Source organism: Ricinus communis, chromosome 10, assembly GCF_019578655.1.
Source record: "Ricinus communis isolate WT05 ecotype wild-type chromosome 10, ASM1957865v1, whole genome shotgun sequence".
Lineage (NCBI taxonomy): Eukaryota > Viridiplantae > Streptophyta > Magnoliopsida > Malpighiales > Euphorbiaceae > Ricinus > Ricinus communis.
This window is the reverse complement of record NC_063265.1, coordinates 1,849,593-1,865,550: the sequence shown is the minus strand read 5'-3', so window position 1 is coordinate 1,865,550 and position 15,958 is coordinate 1,849,593. Positions and strand designations below refer to the sequence as shown.

General features: G+C 27.1%; 1 non-coding gene across 1 annotated transcript; it reads right to left on the bottom strand.

Moving 5' to 3' along the window:
* Positions 1–15,456: 15,456 nt before the first annotated feature.
* TRNAS-GCU lies at positions 15,457–15,544 on the bottom strand. Its single transcript has one exon. It is a non-coding gene; the product is annotated as a tRNA-Ser (tRNA).
* Between the last annotated feature and the right edge of the window lie 414 nt (positions 15,545–15,958).

Sequence of the window (15,958 nt, the reverse complement as noted above, 5' to 3'; positions counted from 1 at the left end):
CTACCTTATATTGCAAGGAAATAGAAAAAGAAACACAACGACACGACCATACGATATGGAAATATAAATTTTTTTAAATAATTAAAAAGTAAAATGTTAGAAAAAAAATAGTGTATATATATGACTATTCTGAATTTTTATTACATTATTATTTTTATCATTATAAGAAATATAAATTAAATACAAATAATATAAATAGTCATGATAGCAATTATATAATTATTATAGACTAAAAGAAAAATATATATTAAAAATATATATGTAAATAAAATTTTTTAAATGTAAAACAACTAAGAGTTAAAAATATTAATATAATATGAAAAAATTAAGAATCATTTATAAATAAAAAATAAAATAAATAGAAAAATATTAAAACACAAATTTTAAAGTAGGAAGTCTAATTAAATGTAAAACTTCTTTTCAAAAAATTGTTAAAATTTTTAAAAATAAATTAAAATATAAGCAAAAATAACATGAAATGTGTTTGAAGAATTTCGGTGCTTGAAACATTTATGACACGAAAACATAATCTATTTTAAACTTTTCATAAATAATACAATACGATACGATATAGGAATAAGAGATTTTCTAAAGAGTTAGGAAAAAACATTAGAAAAACGTGTGTGTATATATATACACACCACTATTCTAAATTTTCTATTGCATTACAGTTTTTGCCATCATAAAAATACAAATTAAATATAACTAATGTAATTGGTCATGATTGCGATTATATAATTACTATAAAACCAAGAGAAAAATAATGTGTATATATATATATATATATATATATTTATATATATAAACTTTTAAATGTAAAAACTAAGAATTAAGAATATTAATATAATATAAAAAGTTAAGAATCATTTATAAACAGAAAACAAAATAAATAGAAAAATATTAATTTTGTTTAAAGTAAGAAATCTAATTAAATGGAATTTTTTTTAAAAATTCTTAAAATTTTTAAAAATAAATTAAAATATGAAAAAAATAATAGAAAATATTTTTTGAAGTTTCTGAAATGTATCCACAGAATTTTGATGCTCAAAATGTATCCCGCATCAAAATACAACCCATTTTAGATTTTCTATACAACCTGTAACCTACCTTTACATGACCTTGTATGTTAAGCGTAGGACAGATCAAACCGCCCATAAGCAGCTTGGTAATTCGGTTTGATAAATTCTTGTTAGGAGCTTAGTAAGAATTTACTTTGTTTGTTAGGCTCGATTATCAGCACATGTAGTTTTTATACTAAGTTTAAGAGTAAAAAGACAAAATTCATCAATATATATTTGGGTCATACCTATTTTTCTAACAAAAGTTTAAATATTATAAGGATTAAAATTAAAATTTATATTCTTATATTGGTATTTATATATTTACTTATATATATATATATTTTATTAAGTATTATGAAAATTGCATGTACAATTTGTATTTTTATTGATATTTGAAAAAGATTTTATTTTAAACTTATATATATATTAATAAAAATTTAATTCAAATTGTGGACATCATCTGAGAATAATAGTGTTTGATTCATGCTCAGACTCATTTAATAAGCAAACAATTCTCAAATTCAAATTTGTTTTATAAATGAATCAAGCCTAAACATGTTGAAGCTCAGCTTAACTCGTTTGATTTGCACTGCTAGTTAAGAGTTCAATGGGTTGCATTCAAATGCCTGGAGTGGAATCAAGACCATGTAAACTAAAACTTCACTCGATTATAAAATCATAGATTTAAATTGATTCAAATTGATAGAATGTTCACTATATAAAAAAAAAAAAAAAGTTTAGAAACCTCCGATTGTGGTCTCTAAGTGGTTGCTAAAGTTAAATAACGACTACTTAGAGATCAAAGGTGGTGGTCACTAAAACTTTCGTCGCTAACAAAAATAGTGACCCAAAATCAGAGTGGTCGCTAATTAGCTACCTCAAAAGTGGTCTCTACCTGGTCCTCTATTAGTCACTAATGCATTGATGGGTAGACCACTCGTGGACTAATTAGCTTCCACTTAGCGATCACGTGCGATGGTAGCTATGTAGAGACCATTTATGTGTGGTTGCTAAAGTGGTAGCTATTTAGAGACTACAAAACATTGGTCGCTAACCTGCTGGTATCTAACTTAGTTACTAAATAATTGTGGTCTCTAAGTGGTCTCTATTTAGTTATCACATCAAAGACCACTAAGCATGAGATTGCTAATTTATATTGAAATTCTTAATATTAATTTCAATTTGATATTCTTAATATATTTAGTGTTATTAATATTGTGTTGCATATTGTTTAAGTTATATATATTATATATAGTTATAAATAAAACTTTAAATTATGAAATAACCAAATAAAAGAGGAATGTAATTGAAATTTAGATTTTTGTAAAATACAAAATATTAATAAGTGCAATCATCCAATAACAAAAAATAAACAAATCCCAGGTGGCAAAACCGATGTATAGTCAGAGAGTTATAGAAATAGAAATGATAAATACTAATAAACTCACGACTTGCCAGAAGATGGATTTTACTACGAGTCATTGTCGGGGGTTGGGTAGATGTGCCAGGGACATGCTACTTAATGCTCTAGGTCATCCCCAAAACCAACTGGCGCACGATATTCTCCAGCATCTGAAGCCACTCATCTTTATCTTATAATTGACTCAACTAAATGGTAGTATCTTCAAGCTGTCGAAAGCACTACTCGTCAATCCTACTAGTGGCAGCTGTGGAGATCGAGACCTCAGACTGATATGAAGACATCTTATTCTTTTTTGTCCCATATAGGTATCTACTATGTGAGGAAGCCTGAACTGTCTCTAAGAAAATTCTCTCCTCCTCCTCCTGGGATAGTGGCACATAATTACCGTCTTTATCGTGAGGCGCCTCAGCTAGGCGCTCTTTAAGGCTTTCCTACACAATCATTCAATGTAATATAATATATAAAATAAATAAATTGGAGCTACTAAATTAATTAATTAAATTAATAAAATAAATTAAGTAAATTAATATGTTTATTATTATGCACTTACCCCAACTTGCTTGGCACGGTCATCCACATAGCGCCTCAATTCATCATCGACTCTAGTCATGTGGGTCTCATTAAACAATTGGACTATGCCTGGGGGTGCACCTCCAGCCCTCTCTTGAAAATAAAAAATAAATTGACATTTTTTCATAACTTGTTAAATTATATTAAAAATATAATTCATAACAACCTTATAATCCTTCTAGCGTGCTCCTGAATAGAGATGGAGCCACAAATGTGGCATGTCGGCCCAATCCAGGGCCTCTTGTCTCACCCTAACGGTTTTTGAATTGATGTGCTGCGAGTGCTCGAAAGGAATTCTCTGGCCACTTTGCTTGCCATCTATGCCAAACGTCCTTTGGAACACATGGGATCGTCCCTTATCCTTCCACTTATGCAGCATATCGATGTATCTCCTGGTAGTCAGCTGCTCCCATGCTAGTTTCACCATCTCATGAATAGAATCCTCCCCCTCAGTTTTTTTTTTTGCAATATATATATAAAAAAATTAAACATAACAATATTCTTAAAAATTCAGCAGTCTCTCCTATTATATGCATTATCCAAACCTCAAATAATTGAGGCAAATTACCTATAATACATTAAGCATTTCACAACTCAATAAAACATATTACAAGTCAATAAAAAAATTCTCAAAATAGGCATTAACCTCGATAAAGTCAATGAATACAAAAACTATCAATTATACAACTGACCTTAAGAATAGTACTCAACAAAACACATCATAATAATATATATATTTTAATTAATAATTGTATAAGTCAGTCCAATATCTCTCTCGAGCTTTTGGTGTCACTACCTTCCATGTATACCCCTTATGACAGATAGCCTCCCTAAATATATTGAATATATAGGCAGACATGTGGTGAGACTCAACAAATCTACATTAGACACACATAATATTAGTTAGACTGAAAAAATATAATGAACATAAACTAAAGCATAAAATATTACTTACTTTCTATTCTCTAAACATATTCTCTTACAACCACTACCACAACTACCCGAGCTTAACATAACGGTAGGAGTCACAAGAGTAGTCGACTATGATGGAGATGGATGTGATGTTTGGGATGGCACTCGAGTGGATGAAGATGGGTGTGAAGTAGTACAAGTAGCTGCCAATATACATGACAATGGCGCTTGAGTGGATAAAGGTGCACTGGAGGATGCAGCTATAAACATGGGTGGAGCTGTTGATGTGGGTAGAACTGAAGGTGAGGGTGGAGCTGTCAATGTGTTTGGAGATGTAGATGTGGATATGGATGGAGTGGTGGAATCGGTAGGCGCTGCGGACGAACTACCAGCGGATAGAGGTCGCTCGCCTGAGCCTCGACCCTGTCCACCATTCCGGATGCTATGTGCATGGTATCATCTAGTTGACATCTTGTCGAATAAAATATTCATAAAAAAATTATAAGCAAATTAATATAAAATAGAATAAATTAACATATAAAAGTGAAACATTACATGGATAACTAAAATACAACCACTTAATCATATAACCAACATTACAAGTAACTTTATTCACTATCAATGTTATTTATATTATCCATATCTAATTCGTCCTTTGATTTAAAGAGAGTTTCTGATTGTAGTTCTGATTCTTCTCCTGAAGAAATGTCATTGTTTGCAATATCAATCAAAGCACCCGTCAGATCATCCAATGTTATAACTTGATCTTTTTCTAATGTCTTAATAGCATGAATTTCAGTTAACTCATCCTAAAATGGGAGTTATGCAAATGCATGTCTATTTTGGGAAGAGCTTTTTGGGATATCAACAATTCCTCTAGGCTTAATCTTCGAGACAACCCACCAATCACTTTTGTCTCGTTGCATGGATGGGTACAAGCAATAATACACTTAAGCTGCTTGTGATGCAAGAACAATTGGTTCGTATTTTCTATCTCATCTTCTGTGATTGATTTCAATAATTTTATATTGGCATGAACCTTTCTATCCACATTAGCCGTTGGATTAAAACCATTCACACTTGAATAAAATCATTCTCTTAATTGGCCAATTAGGATATTCAATTTAAACAACCTCAATTAGTTGACCGTAGAAATCATTCTCAAAAACACTATAACTTTGGTCTTTCATGCATACCCCACTATTCATTGAACTATGCCCTATTGTATGAAATTTATAACCTTTTATAAAATACCCTGGGTATGTCGTAACAGTACTTAAAGGCCCTTTTATAAGATCCTTAAGGAAATTATTATGAATATTACTTAATGGATCGTGTGCCTGAAATATTAAAACTACATTGAGTGAATGTATTATAAAACATTCACTTTATCGATAAACACTACTAGAAGAAGAAGACTCACGTATGATTTGAACCATATATGGAAGTCCATTTCAAGTTTTTTATTCATTTCTTCATTTGTAATGTTTGGATTATGTTGTCGTAATATATCCATGTAAATACTATAAAGTGCAATGTTAGATGATGTTTTTAAGAAAATCGTAATGTTAGTTATTAAGTCTTTCATAAAAAGAGGATACTAGCCTCATGTATGGATCTACTTCTTTGGAATTAAGCAAAATGTATGACTGAGCAGCTTTGTATTCTTCTGGTGTCATATGTCTTGTTCTTGAGCAGCCAAATTATCTTTCACCATATATGGAAATAGATAGGTTTCCTTCATAAACTGGTTGATCATCTCCGCCCCCACCTTTATAATTGCGAGGCACAATTTTTGCTTTTATTGCCATATGATCCTCAAAGTAGTATGAGTAGAAAGCAGATGCCTCCTCTACTAAATAGGCATTACATATTGAGCTTTCTACTTGTGCCTTATTTCTCACATTCTTCTTGTATTCCCGAAGATCCCTACAAAGTTATCGCGCCAGTATCAAATGAAAGAAAACTTTAGAATATTACAAAGATTAAAGTGATAGATCTTTCTAACCTCTCAAATGGATACATCCAGCGAAACTTAATGGATCCAGCAATGCGAGCCTCGTATGGTAAGTGTATAGCAAGATGTTCCATATAATAAAAGAAACTCGAAGGAAAAATTCTCTTAAGCTTGCATAGGATAATTGAGATCTCGGCTTCAAGTCTAAACATATCTTTATTCATAATAACGGTTGTAGTTAGAGCCTTCCACACATTCACCGGCAGTAGTTCATGAAAGTGATGCTGGCTAAAAATGACTAGTAATCTACAGGCAAGTGCACCTATTGAATGTAACCTAGCTATGGAAAGTATCAATGTCGTATCCCATGGAAACTGAGAAGTTACTGCTACTATGTTGTTCCTATTATATAACCGCTCAAAAGGTGGTGAAGATCATTAATTAAAAATGATTGAGAATGCAAATCAAAACTAAATGTTAACAAAGAAAATAAAAGTTTAAAAAAGACAATGAGATGAGTTAACCTAATTGGGGATCCTTTTAGCTAGTCGGCTTAAAAATAATAATTTATGAATTGATTGATTAGAATTGTGATATGTGGATAATCTCTTGAATGAATTAGCCTCTCTCTTGATTTAACCAATTCCTAATCCTAAAGATCTAAAGTTGCAATCTCTTACTAACAATTGATTTTAAAATAGCATCAATCTCTAAATTAGTGCTAATAAGAATGTCAAGTTCTTATTCAAGTAAGTTATTACACTTATCTCTAAGATGCAAATCACTTAATCATACAAGCAGTTATCCAAACTCAATTGAATTTCTCAATTACAAAGGGGTTCTCAAATTGATTCAATAATGAAAAAAAAAACAATATATTTTAGTACACTTGAATGAAAACTACAATCTTAAATCAACAATCCAATTAGTTAAGCATAAAATAAGCCTAGCATAACTAAAGAACACCCTAAATAGGTTTAATAAGATTAGTTACACATGTTCGTGATTAAACTAATACAAGAATCAAATACAAAGTAAAAAGAATCGAAAAGAATATGAACACCCTTTTCTCAAATGGTGGAAATGCTATCCCCTCTTGAATAACTCCGAATCCAATCTCTGCAGCTCAAGATCTCCTTCGTCTTTCCTTTGAATCTTCAATCCAATCCTCAAAAACAGTTATCTGGATGATGTTGAAGTGGAATTCGTCTTCGTTTTCCTCTTCTTGATTGTCTAGAAGGTTGCTCTCAAAGTCTGTCTTGAACATCCCAAAGTTCTTTTCTCTCTAGAATCCTCCAATTCCCCTTCTCTTTCTTTTTATTTTCTTTTAAATTAGGTTTTGAGATCCAACATGGCTTGGACTTGGGTCGTGCTAGCACGACTTGAATCCATGCCGTGTTGATCTAAAATTGTACATTTGGCCTTTTTTAGCATGACTTGGATTTGGGCCATGCTGCTCAGCACGGGCATGCTCCTAGGCCGTGTCACTCTCGAAAACCGTGTTGTAAATTACTTCTTCTCGCTATGGGTAAGGCATTTCAGCACGCCCTTTGACCCTAATTGTCCTCCTTAGCATGGGCATGTTGAACAATCTAGCGCCCCCGATTCGTTCGTTTCTTCCTGATTTTGGTCCGATTTCTCTCTAACTCTGATGATGTACCTAGAAAAATACCTGAGACACAAAGGAAACTAAAACAGGATGATTCTAATACAAAACACATAATTTGCTCTAAAAACAACTCAAAACTAACTAAAGTTTTAGAATAAATTAAATTTTAATATTCACACACATATACATATAGAAAATATCTTTTATATATAAATGAAGAAATTTTTTTAAAAAAGAAATACATTAAATTAATTATCAGTATTAACACATATAATAATATAAATATTTATTTTTTAATAGAAGAGTTTCCATCTAAATTTTAGAAAGTAAAACTTTTTTTTATTTAAAATTTAAAAGGAGTAAATTTCTTATTAGAAACTATCTAATTTTATAATAGATAAACTAAATTAAGGTTAGAGCGAATTTGGATAAGTTAAAAGTATTCAATTCTATTTAAAAAAAGTCCAAATTCTAGTATATTTGAAATAAATATAATTCTATAAAAATAAAATTAAAAATTAAAAATTTATTTAAATACCCAAGTTAGAGGTCACCATGCAGTACCTATGTGTTATAATGCAATCTCAGCCATCCATTTTATATAAAAAAATTTAAACCATTAATTTGTAATCTGATGACTTATTCAACTGATTACATTTACTTTTCTCCACACTGACTAATATGTCAAATGTTATACTATTTTTCTTTTTTTCATTCTGAAGACTAAAAGCTAAAGTTTCTTACATAATTAAAATATAAAAAAGCAACAATGTAAAGACTTGTTTGGATGTTTCCAAATTAAAAGTAAAAAAAATAGTGTGCTAAGAAAAGGTTTAATTTGTACTACTTAAAAGCTAAAAACACCAAGGAATAAAAGGTAAGGCACTAGAACATAAAAGTTATAATATAAATATATAAAAATTAAGACACCAAAATGATTTAAAATTATAGTGATCAGCATACTAATGTAGAATGTTTAAGACATTGACACAAAGAGAATCTAGCACTATGAAAGAAAAATAAAGACACCATAATTATTAATACTGATAGAAAATCTTATTACTAATAACTACAATAAATTCTATAATTAATAACTTTTTAATCAATTTTATGTTATTTCTATATCTTTTATTTTTATTCTTATTTTATATCAAATAATTAAAATGCAAGTTTAATAAAAACTAAAAAAGTCATATATCCTAAATTTCAATCCATATCTATTATTTACTAGTAGTTTAATAAGTATATTTTTAAGATGGAGAATTATTTCAAATTAATTTAAGTCATTAATTTCTAAAAAAACATAATGATAATATAATTTATATGATTTCTATTAAATAATCTTAAGATAAAGCTATATATTTGAAAAAGTAATATGCTCTGTCATACTATTTTAGAATAACAAAAAATAGATTACATCTATTGCAAATAAATATGTTAATAATTGAAATAAACTAATATAAAATGCAATTCTTTTGTAGATTGAAGTTATAACTAATTTATATAGCTGTACAGAGAAAGGAAACAAAAATGTTTAGAATGAGAATATTTGTGGAAATTTAACCAAGAAAATGAAATTTTAAAGTGCATTTGAGATTATACTTAGTGTTTTCAATTTCTTTTGTTTCAAAATCAGTGTTCTCATGTTAACAATTCAAAAGAGGAGATTATGGCACAACAAAAATATAACTGGTTTTATTTCTTTAAAGAAAAAGATAATAGAAGTAATAAAAGGTGATTGTAGATGCGTTTTACATGCTATTGATCTTGTAATAAATAACCTCTTCTACTAGAAATGAAAATTTCAATTTATTTTTGATAATATTTGAGATTATAGTATTAAATTCGACAATTAATGATAAGTATAAAATTAATATTATGTGACACCGAATAAGCAATAAAGATCTAAAAATTAAATATTTCATTGTAATTTATTAATTTGATATCCTATGGTTTAGTAATATTTATAAATATAGTTTACTATGTCCTAACTAAAATTATTGTATATATAACTGATGTATCTAAGTTAGTACTTACAAGTCCACGAACTGCTTTTATAATAAATCGGTAATTTCGTTTTGAGGTCGATCTTTCAAGGAACTATGAGGCCACTTATTATATAGACTAATTATTAATACAAAATAATAAAAATAAATCTAATAATTCTAAACTAATATTTTGAGAGAATATGATATTTATAAATAAAAGTAACCAAACAATAAATAAATATGCAATATAAATGCTTATGATTTAAAACTATATGATGAAAATAGTATTGTAGCCTAGCCATTTACTTAGTAATCCCCTTGTTTTACTTTAAGCCTATATCTAATGAATGAGATTGTGGTATGCCTTTTTCTTTAGTCACTTAAACTAATGATACAACTAGAGTCTCTTGTACCAACATAGATTGAAGCAAAAACTGTGTCTCTAATACATTCAACCTAAATATTTTTAAAATAATTACTTATATTAAATTGATATGATGGGTAACTAACAATAATAACTGAAACTAATAAAAATATGAATGTAAAGAAATGACTCATTAAATAAATAAATAGCAAGGTTCATGCATAAGTAAAATGTTAAATTAAACACTTAAGAAAATTAGCATAACATATTTAACCCGATAATCATGGTATTATATAGAAAAATATAAAAATAACTCTGAAAATTAAAGCTTCCTCTAAATTCAGGATTTTTTCAAGTAGAAAGATGATTGGTCCTCATTCCACTTCTTGAAAAACTCATTAAATCTTAAAAGAACAATGAAACTAAAACTAAGTGTCAGTGAAAGATGCAGACATCAAATATGAGAAAACCTCTCCTCATCTTTTAGAACTATGTTTGCAGAGATATATATAGAGAAGAGTCCTCCTCTAAATAATTCTTCTTCAAAATAAGTATATCCAGGATAAGTCTATCTAATAGATAAGACTATAGATATCCTTATCTCCACCAAATATTATCTCATAAACAAATCTTAATATAAATCCTAATAATTATAAAAAATGACTAAAATGTTTCTCAGATAAATAATGATTTTCAGCTAGATCTTGCAAATAGCAATCTATGCATCTTAATCTTGAGCCATTGACATCAGAAGTCCTATTTAAGCCGATCTTTTAGTATTTTACTCCATATTTTTCTATCTTGGCTAATATTGCCTCAAAATAAACAAGTAAACTTAAGTGAGGTATAAACACTTATTTTTACCATATTACATATAAAAAATATATTATTACAGCTCTAAAATACCCTAAATAACTATATATAATTGGAATTTATCGATAATATATAAAAAATGGTAAATTATATTTTTGACAAAATGGGATCAATGATTTTAATAAGATACATATAGCTATATACTTAGATTTTTGAAAACTAAAATAATAATTTTAAAATGATAAAAAGAATAAATAGATTATAAATATAATTAAAAATTAAATTTATAAATTTTATGAATTTATTATTAAATTATTATTATTATTTATTAATTTAAATCATCTTAAGTTTTTATTATCAATATTAATAAAACAAAAATTAATTAATAAAAGAGATTTAGAAAAATAACAATAATCTGTATTGAATATATAATTATATATAAGTGTATATAGTTAATAATAATTAATATATAAATATAAATTATTAATATATCATAACATGTATAAATATGAGAAGAGAGGGTGCATGAACAGATTTACTAAAAGAATTTTAATAATTATTTAATTAATTAAATTTGAATTAATTGTTATCTTCAATTATTAAAATAATCTAATTCTATTGAAAATATTTATTTAGTCCACAACATTAACATTAAGTAACAAATTAGTATTTTTTTTTAAGTTTAAAAAGATAAAGAAAGGTTGAGTATTTGAATCCTATTACAACTTTTTCAAGTGCCATTTTTAGTTAATATGAGTCTTTTATCTTTATTGTTATTATAAATGTTAATATTAATTAATATAGTACCGGTATAGACAATATATAACTATTAATTTAGTAGTTATTTTATGTTTTTATTATATAGATAATAACAAGTCAAATTATTAATATTCACATGTATAGTATAGTACGTTAATATCATTTTTTCAATTAAAATATATAGTATAAATTTATTATTTTAATTTAGTTATTTATTAACTTAATTTAATAATATATAATATTTACAACTAATAATTCATTAAATATAAGTCTAATTCTATAAGTCCAACTCTATTATAACTTTAAATCAATAATGATTTTAATTTTAGTATATAGTATTATAATTTTATTTTTTAATATTATATTAACTAATAAATTAGTTTTTAATTATTTTTAATCATAAAAATAATATATCAATTATATTTTTCATATTAATTATATATTTAATTTGATCTTAATTTGTTAAATAAATTATCATATTTTTACTATTTTAAAATTATTTTATTTTTTATTATATAAATAATAATGAGTCAAATTATTATCATTCACGTATAATGTATATGAAAAGAAAATAGTTATCATTAAATAAACCTCACTAAGGATTTGTGTTGGTTTTCTACTAACGTAGCTAGTAACATTTTATTAATAGTTGTTGTTAATATATTAAATAACCATCAAGAGTATAACTTATCTTCAAATATATTTTATTTTATAAAACTAATTCTAATGATACAAATTAATAAGAGAAAGCTTACAAAGAATATTATGATTAATTTTATTTAACTCAATTATATTTTTTAATAAAATTATTTTTAAAAATTATTTTAATAGCAGAGATTAAAATTTAAATTCTACTAATAAAAAAATAATCTCAAATATCATAATTATTTAACTATTAAATATTATTTAAAATAACAGTCATTTATCGTGAACTACAATAATTTAATCATATGAGATTAATTAAAATTAAATTATTATTGATAAGTTTTAATAACGATAATATTGTTCAAATAATAAAAGGATAATTAAATATATTATAAGTCGTTGTCGATAAGAAAAAACTCTAAAGTAGAATTAATATTATCAGGAGCTGATTGAAACTAAATCAACTATTAGCTATTAATTGTTAAGTTTTACTAAACTGTTTAATATCATTGTCGAGTAAGAAACAACTAACAGATGCACAACACTTCTACACCAAATACCCATTAAAGGTCGTATGCACTATTTAATTATAATTATATTATTATATGATAATCCTTCATTGCCTTTATATTGGTGACTCCCCGTGTAATTACAATACCAATCATAAAATATCAACTTATGTATTTAAAATAATTTAAATTTGAATAATAACGAGTTAAATTATTTAAAATTTTCTGCAACGCACATAAATAAAAGGAAGAAGGTGCAAATAAGCCCCCAATGGTTGGAGCGAAGAGCACATAAGTCCTTATTTTTTTTTAGCCGCAAAAAATACAAATAAAAAATATTTTTACTGTACTTTAGGCCCTTTATTAGATGGAAACACTTTTACAAATAACATCTGTTTGCAGAGTATATAACACACTAATGAAAGAGAGTAAATAATTTATTTTATTTTTTAATTCTAATTTTATTATATTTAAATTTATTATTAAAATAATTCTCATTTCAAAACTCATCTCTAGTGTCGAATTAGAATTCAAAGGTCACTGTTGTTCTTCATTGTACGATGCCCATCTCCATTCTTCACTGCTGCTCGACGGTCGTTTTTCATTATTTCTCTGCCAGAGATCGGAGGTGCTCATCTCCATTCTCTGCTATCGTTCTTTGTCGCTACTCGAAAGTCATTCTTTGTTGATGCTCTCCCTTTTCCGCCACCGTGCAGCTACTCGCTGCAGTTCTTTGCTGCATCTGATAGATTGCCACGATTTCTAAGACTTGGCCTGTTTTGAGGTGATTGATTTTTTGAATTGATTTTTTCAGGAATTTTATATTTAGAACTGATTAAATAGAATTATTGATCCATTTCTTACGTAACTCTATTTTTTATATCACTTATATGATTTTCTTAATCATAATTTATCATTCTAATTCTATTTTTCTTCTTATTCTCTTCCAAATACACAAAAAAATTATAAAAATAAATTTTCATATAAGACAGTACATATAACTAAATGATAAAAAAGATACAATTTATTTATCCATTAACGACCTGTTAATGCACCAGTACATAAATATACAGTACTAAAACCACCAGTTAGGGGGCCATGCCCCTCTAGCTTCGAGGTTGTCTCTAATCTTGTTTCTTTTTCTTTCCTTCCTTTTTCTTTTCCTTCTTGTTTCTTGTTTAATTTTTGTTCTCTAGACTGTCAAACAACAAAACTTCAAATTTATTTAATTGTACAAAATAAGGGCAATTCTCAACATTTAGGACAATGTCTCTTTTAAAATAACATAATAAAAAGCTGAATTAGAGAGTTACTCAATGACGTATGTAGGCAGTAGTTTTGGACACGCACCCAAATATCTTTAGCGACTACGATATTATAAGGCTTTTTAACTTAATTGGAAACACGTTATCTACTCACAGAGACTAGCGTGGAGATGGGAGTCGCCACTTGGATAATTCACTAGGACATTTTTACTAATAAGTGATGTTTCTCGATCTTATAAAAAAATTTATGTCACAAATCCATAGATGGATTTAGAAGCCAACTTCAACACTTGGCCACGCCCCATTTGAATTTCTATTCAACACTAATAAAAACTAATATTGGTATTAGCTCTTCGTCAATTCCCACCAAATATCTAGAAAATATATTAGCTTGTTGTTCGGATTTTTCTATGTGTAGATATAGAATTAAATTCAATTTATTGATCATAATATATAATTCAATTAAGATACTGTATAAAAATATGATTTCCTCTATTCTTTTTTGATTTGAGAATTGAAGGATTTTTGATTGGGTGAGTTTAATAAATTTTATAAAGTTTAATAAAGAAGGGTTTTTAATCTACCTTTCTTTATCTTTATTTTTTATCAATTTTTATATCTTTTCTTTTTTTTCTTTTATCTTAATAACTCAGTCAAAATAAAATTATCTTCAAGAACAAAATGTTTGTTATGCTTAATATTTTTAGTTTAATTTGTATCTGTCTTAATTCTGCCCTTTATTCAAGCAATTTTTCTTCACAAAATTGCCCAAGCCTACGCCTTTTTGAATCCAATCGTAGATGTTATGCCAGTAATCCCTGTACTCTTTTTCTATTAGCCTTTGTTTGGCGGTGCTGTAAGTTTTCGATGAGATCTTTAATGCTGTCCTAAAATAATTCATGATTTATTTGAGAAAAAAAATTATAGCAATTGATAAGATCAGATAAGTCTTATAGTATAAAGTATAAACTCTTAATTCAAATATTGAAGTTATTGTATAAATATAAACTATAAACGCGAGAATTCTGGATCACCCCATTTTTTTTCATTCTAAACTTTTTTTCCATTGCAGATCCTATTAGAATCCTTTTTGTAGTTATGAAAAAATATCTAATTTTCGGTATGAAACAAAATTTTTGGCAATTAAAGACTCGACTTTTATTACAAATGAATTTTGAATTTAGAAAAATTATTTTCTATTTCTAGAAACCGCTCCATGTCTTGGTGTTAAAATAGAATATGTGGTATAAAAATAGAGAATCTATTTTTTTTTCCAAACCAAAAAAAGATCTTGGAGATTTTATAATGCTTACTCTCAAACTCTTTGTTTACACAGTAGTGATATTCTTTGTTTCTCTATTCATCTTTGGATTTTTATCTAATGATCCAGGACGTAATCCCGGACGTGAAGAATAAAAAAATAAAATATATAAAATTAAAATAAAAAAAAAATATAAGGGTTTTTCTTGATTTTTCAATGTTCTTAGTATTTTACTATTCTACATTTTTAAATATTAAATAAAACAAAAAAGTTCGCTAAATTTAAAAGAAAAGAAAAAAATTCCAAGTCATCACCGGAACCGGAAAGAGAGGGATTCGAACCCTCGGTACGGATAACTCGTACAACGGATTAGCAATCCGACGCTTTAGTCCACTCAGCCATCTCTCCCGATTGAAAAAGGATACTTACTATGTTACATTACACAACAGGTAAGGCTTGAAAATAAAAAAAAAGCCTTTTTCCCTCTTTTCTTTATTTTATTACTTTTATTACTTTCAAAATTACTTTTTATATTTTTTTTATTCTTTTATTTTTATATGGAACTATTTTATTTAATTTAATATATTAAATTAAATAAATATTCTATAATTATATATTTAATTTGAATAATTATATATTAAATTTAAATGAAAATTTAAAATAAAATTCAAAATGTCTTACTCGACAAAAGGTTCATTTATATACAATAATCGCATCGTAGCGGGTATAGTTTAGTGGTAAAAGTGTGATTCGTTCTATTAACTCTATTCTAATAGTTAAGGGATCCTTGGCTCCATATTCCGGTGAAAAACTTTATTTCTT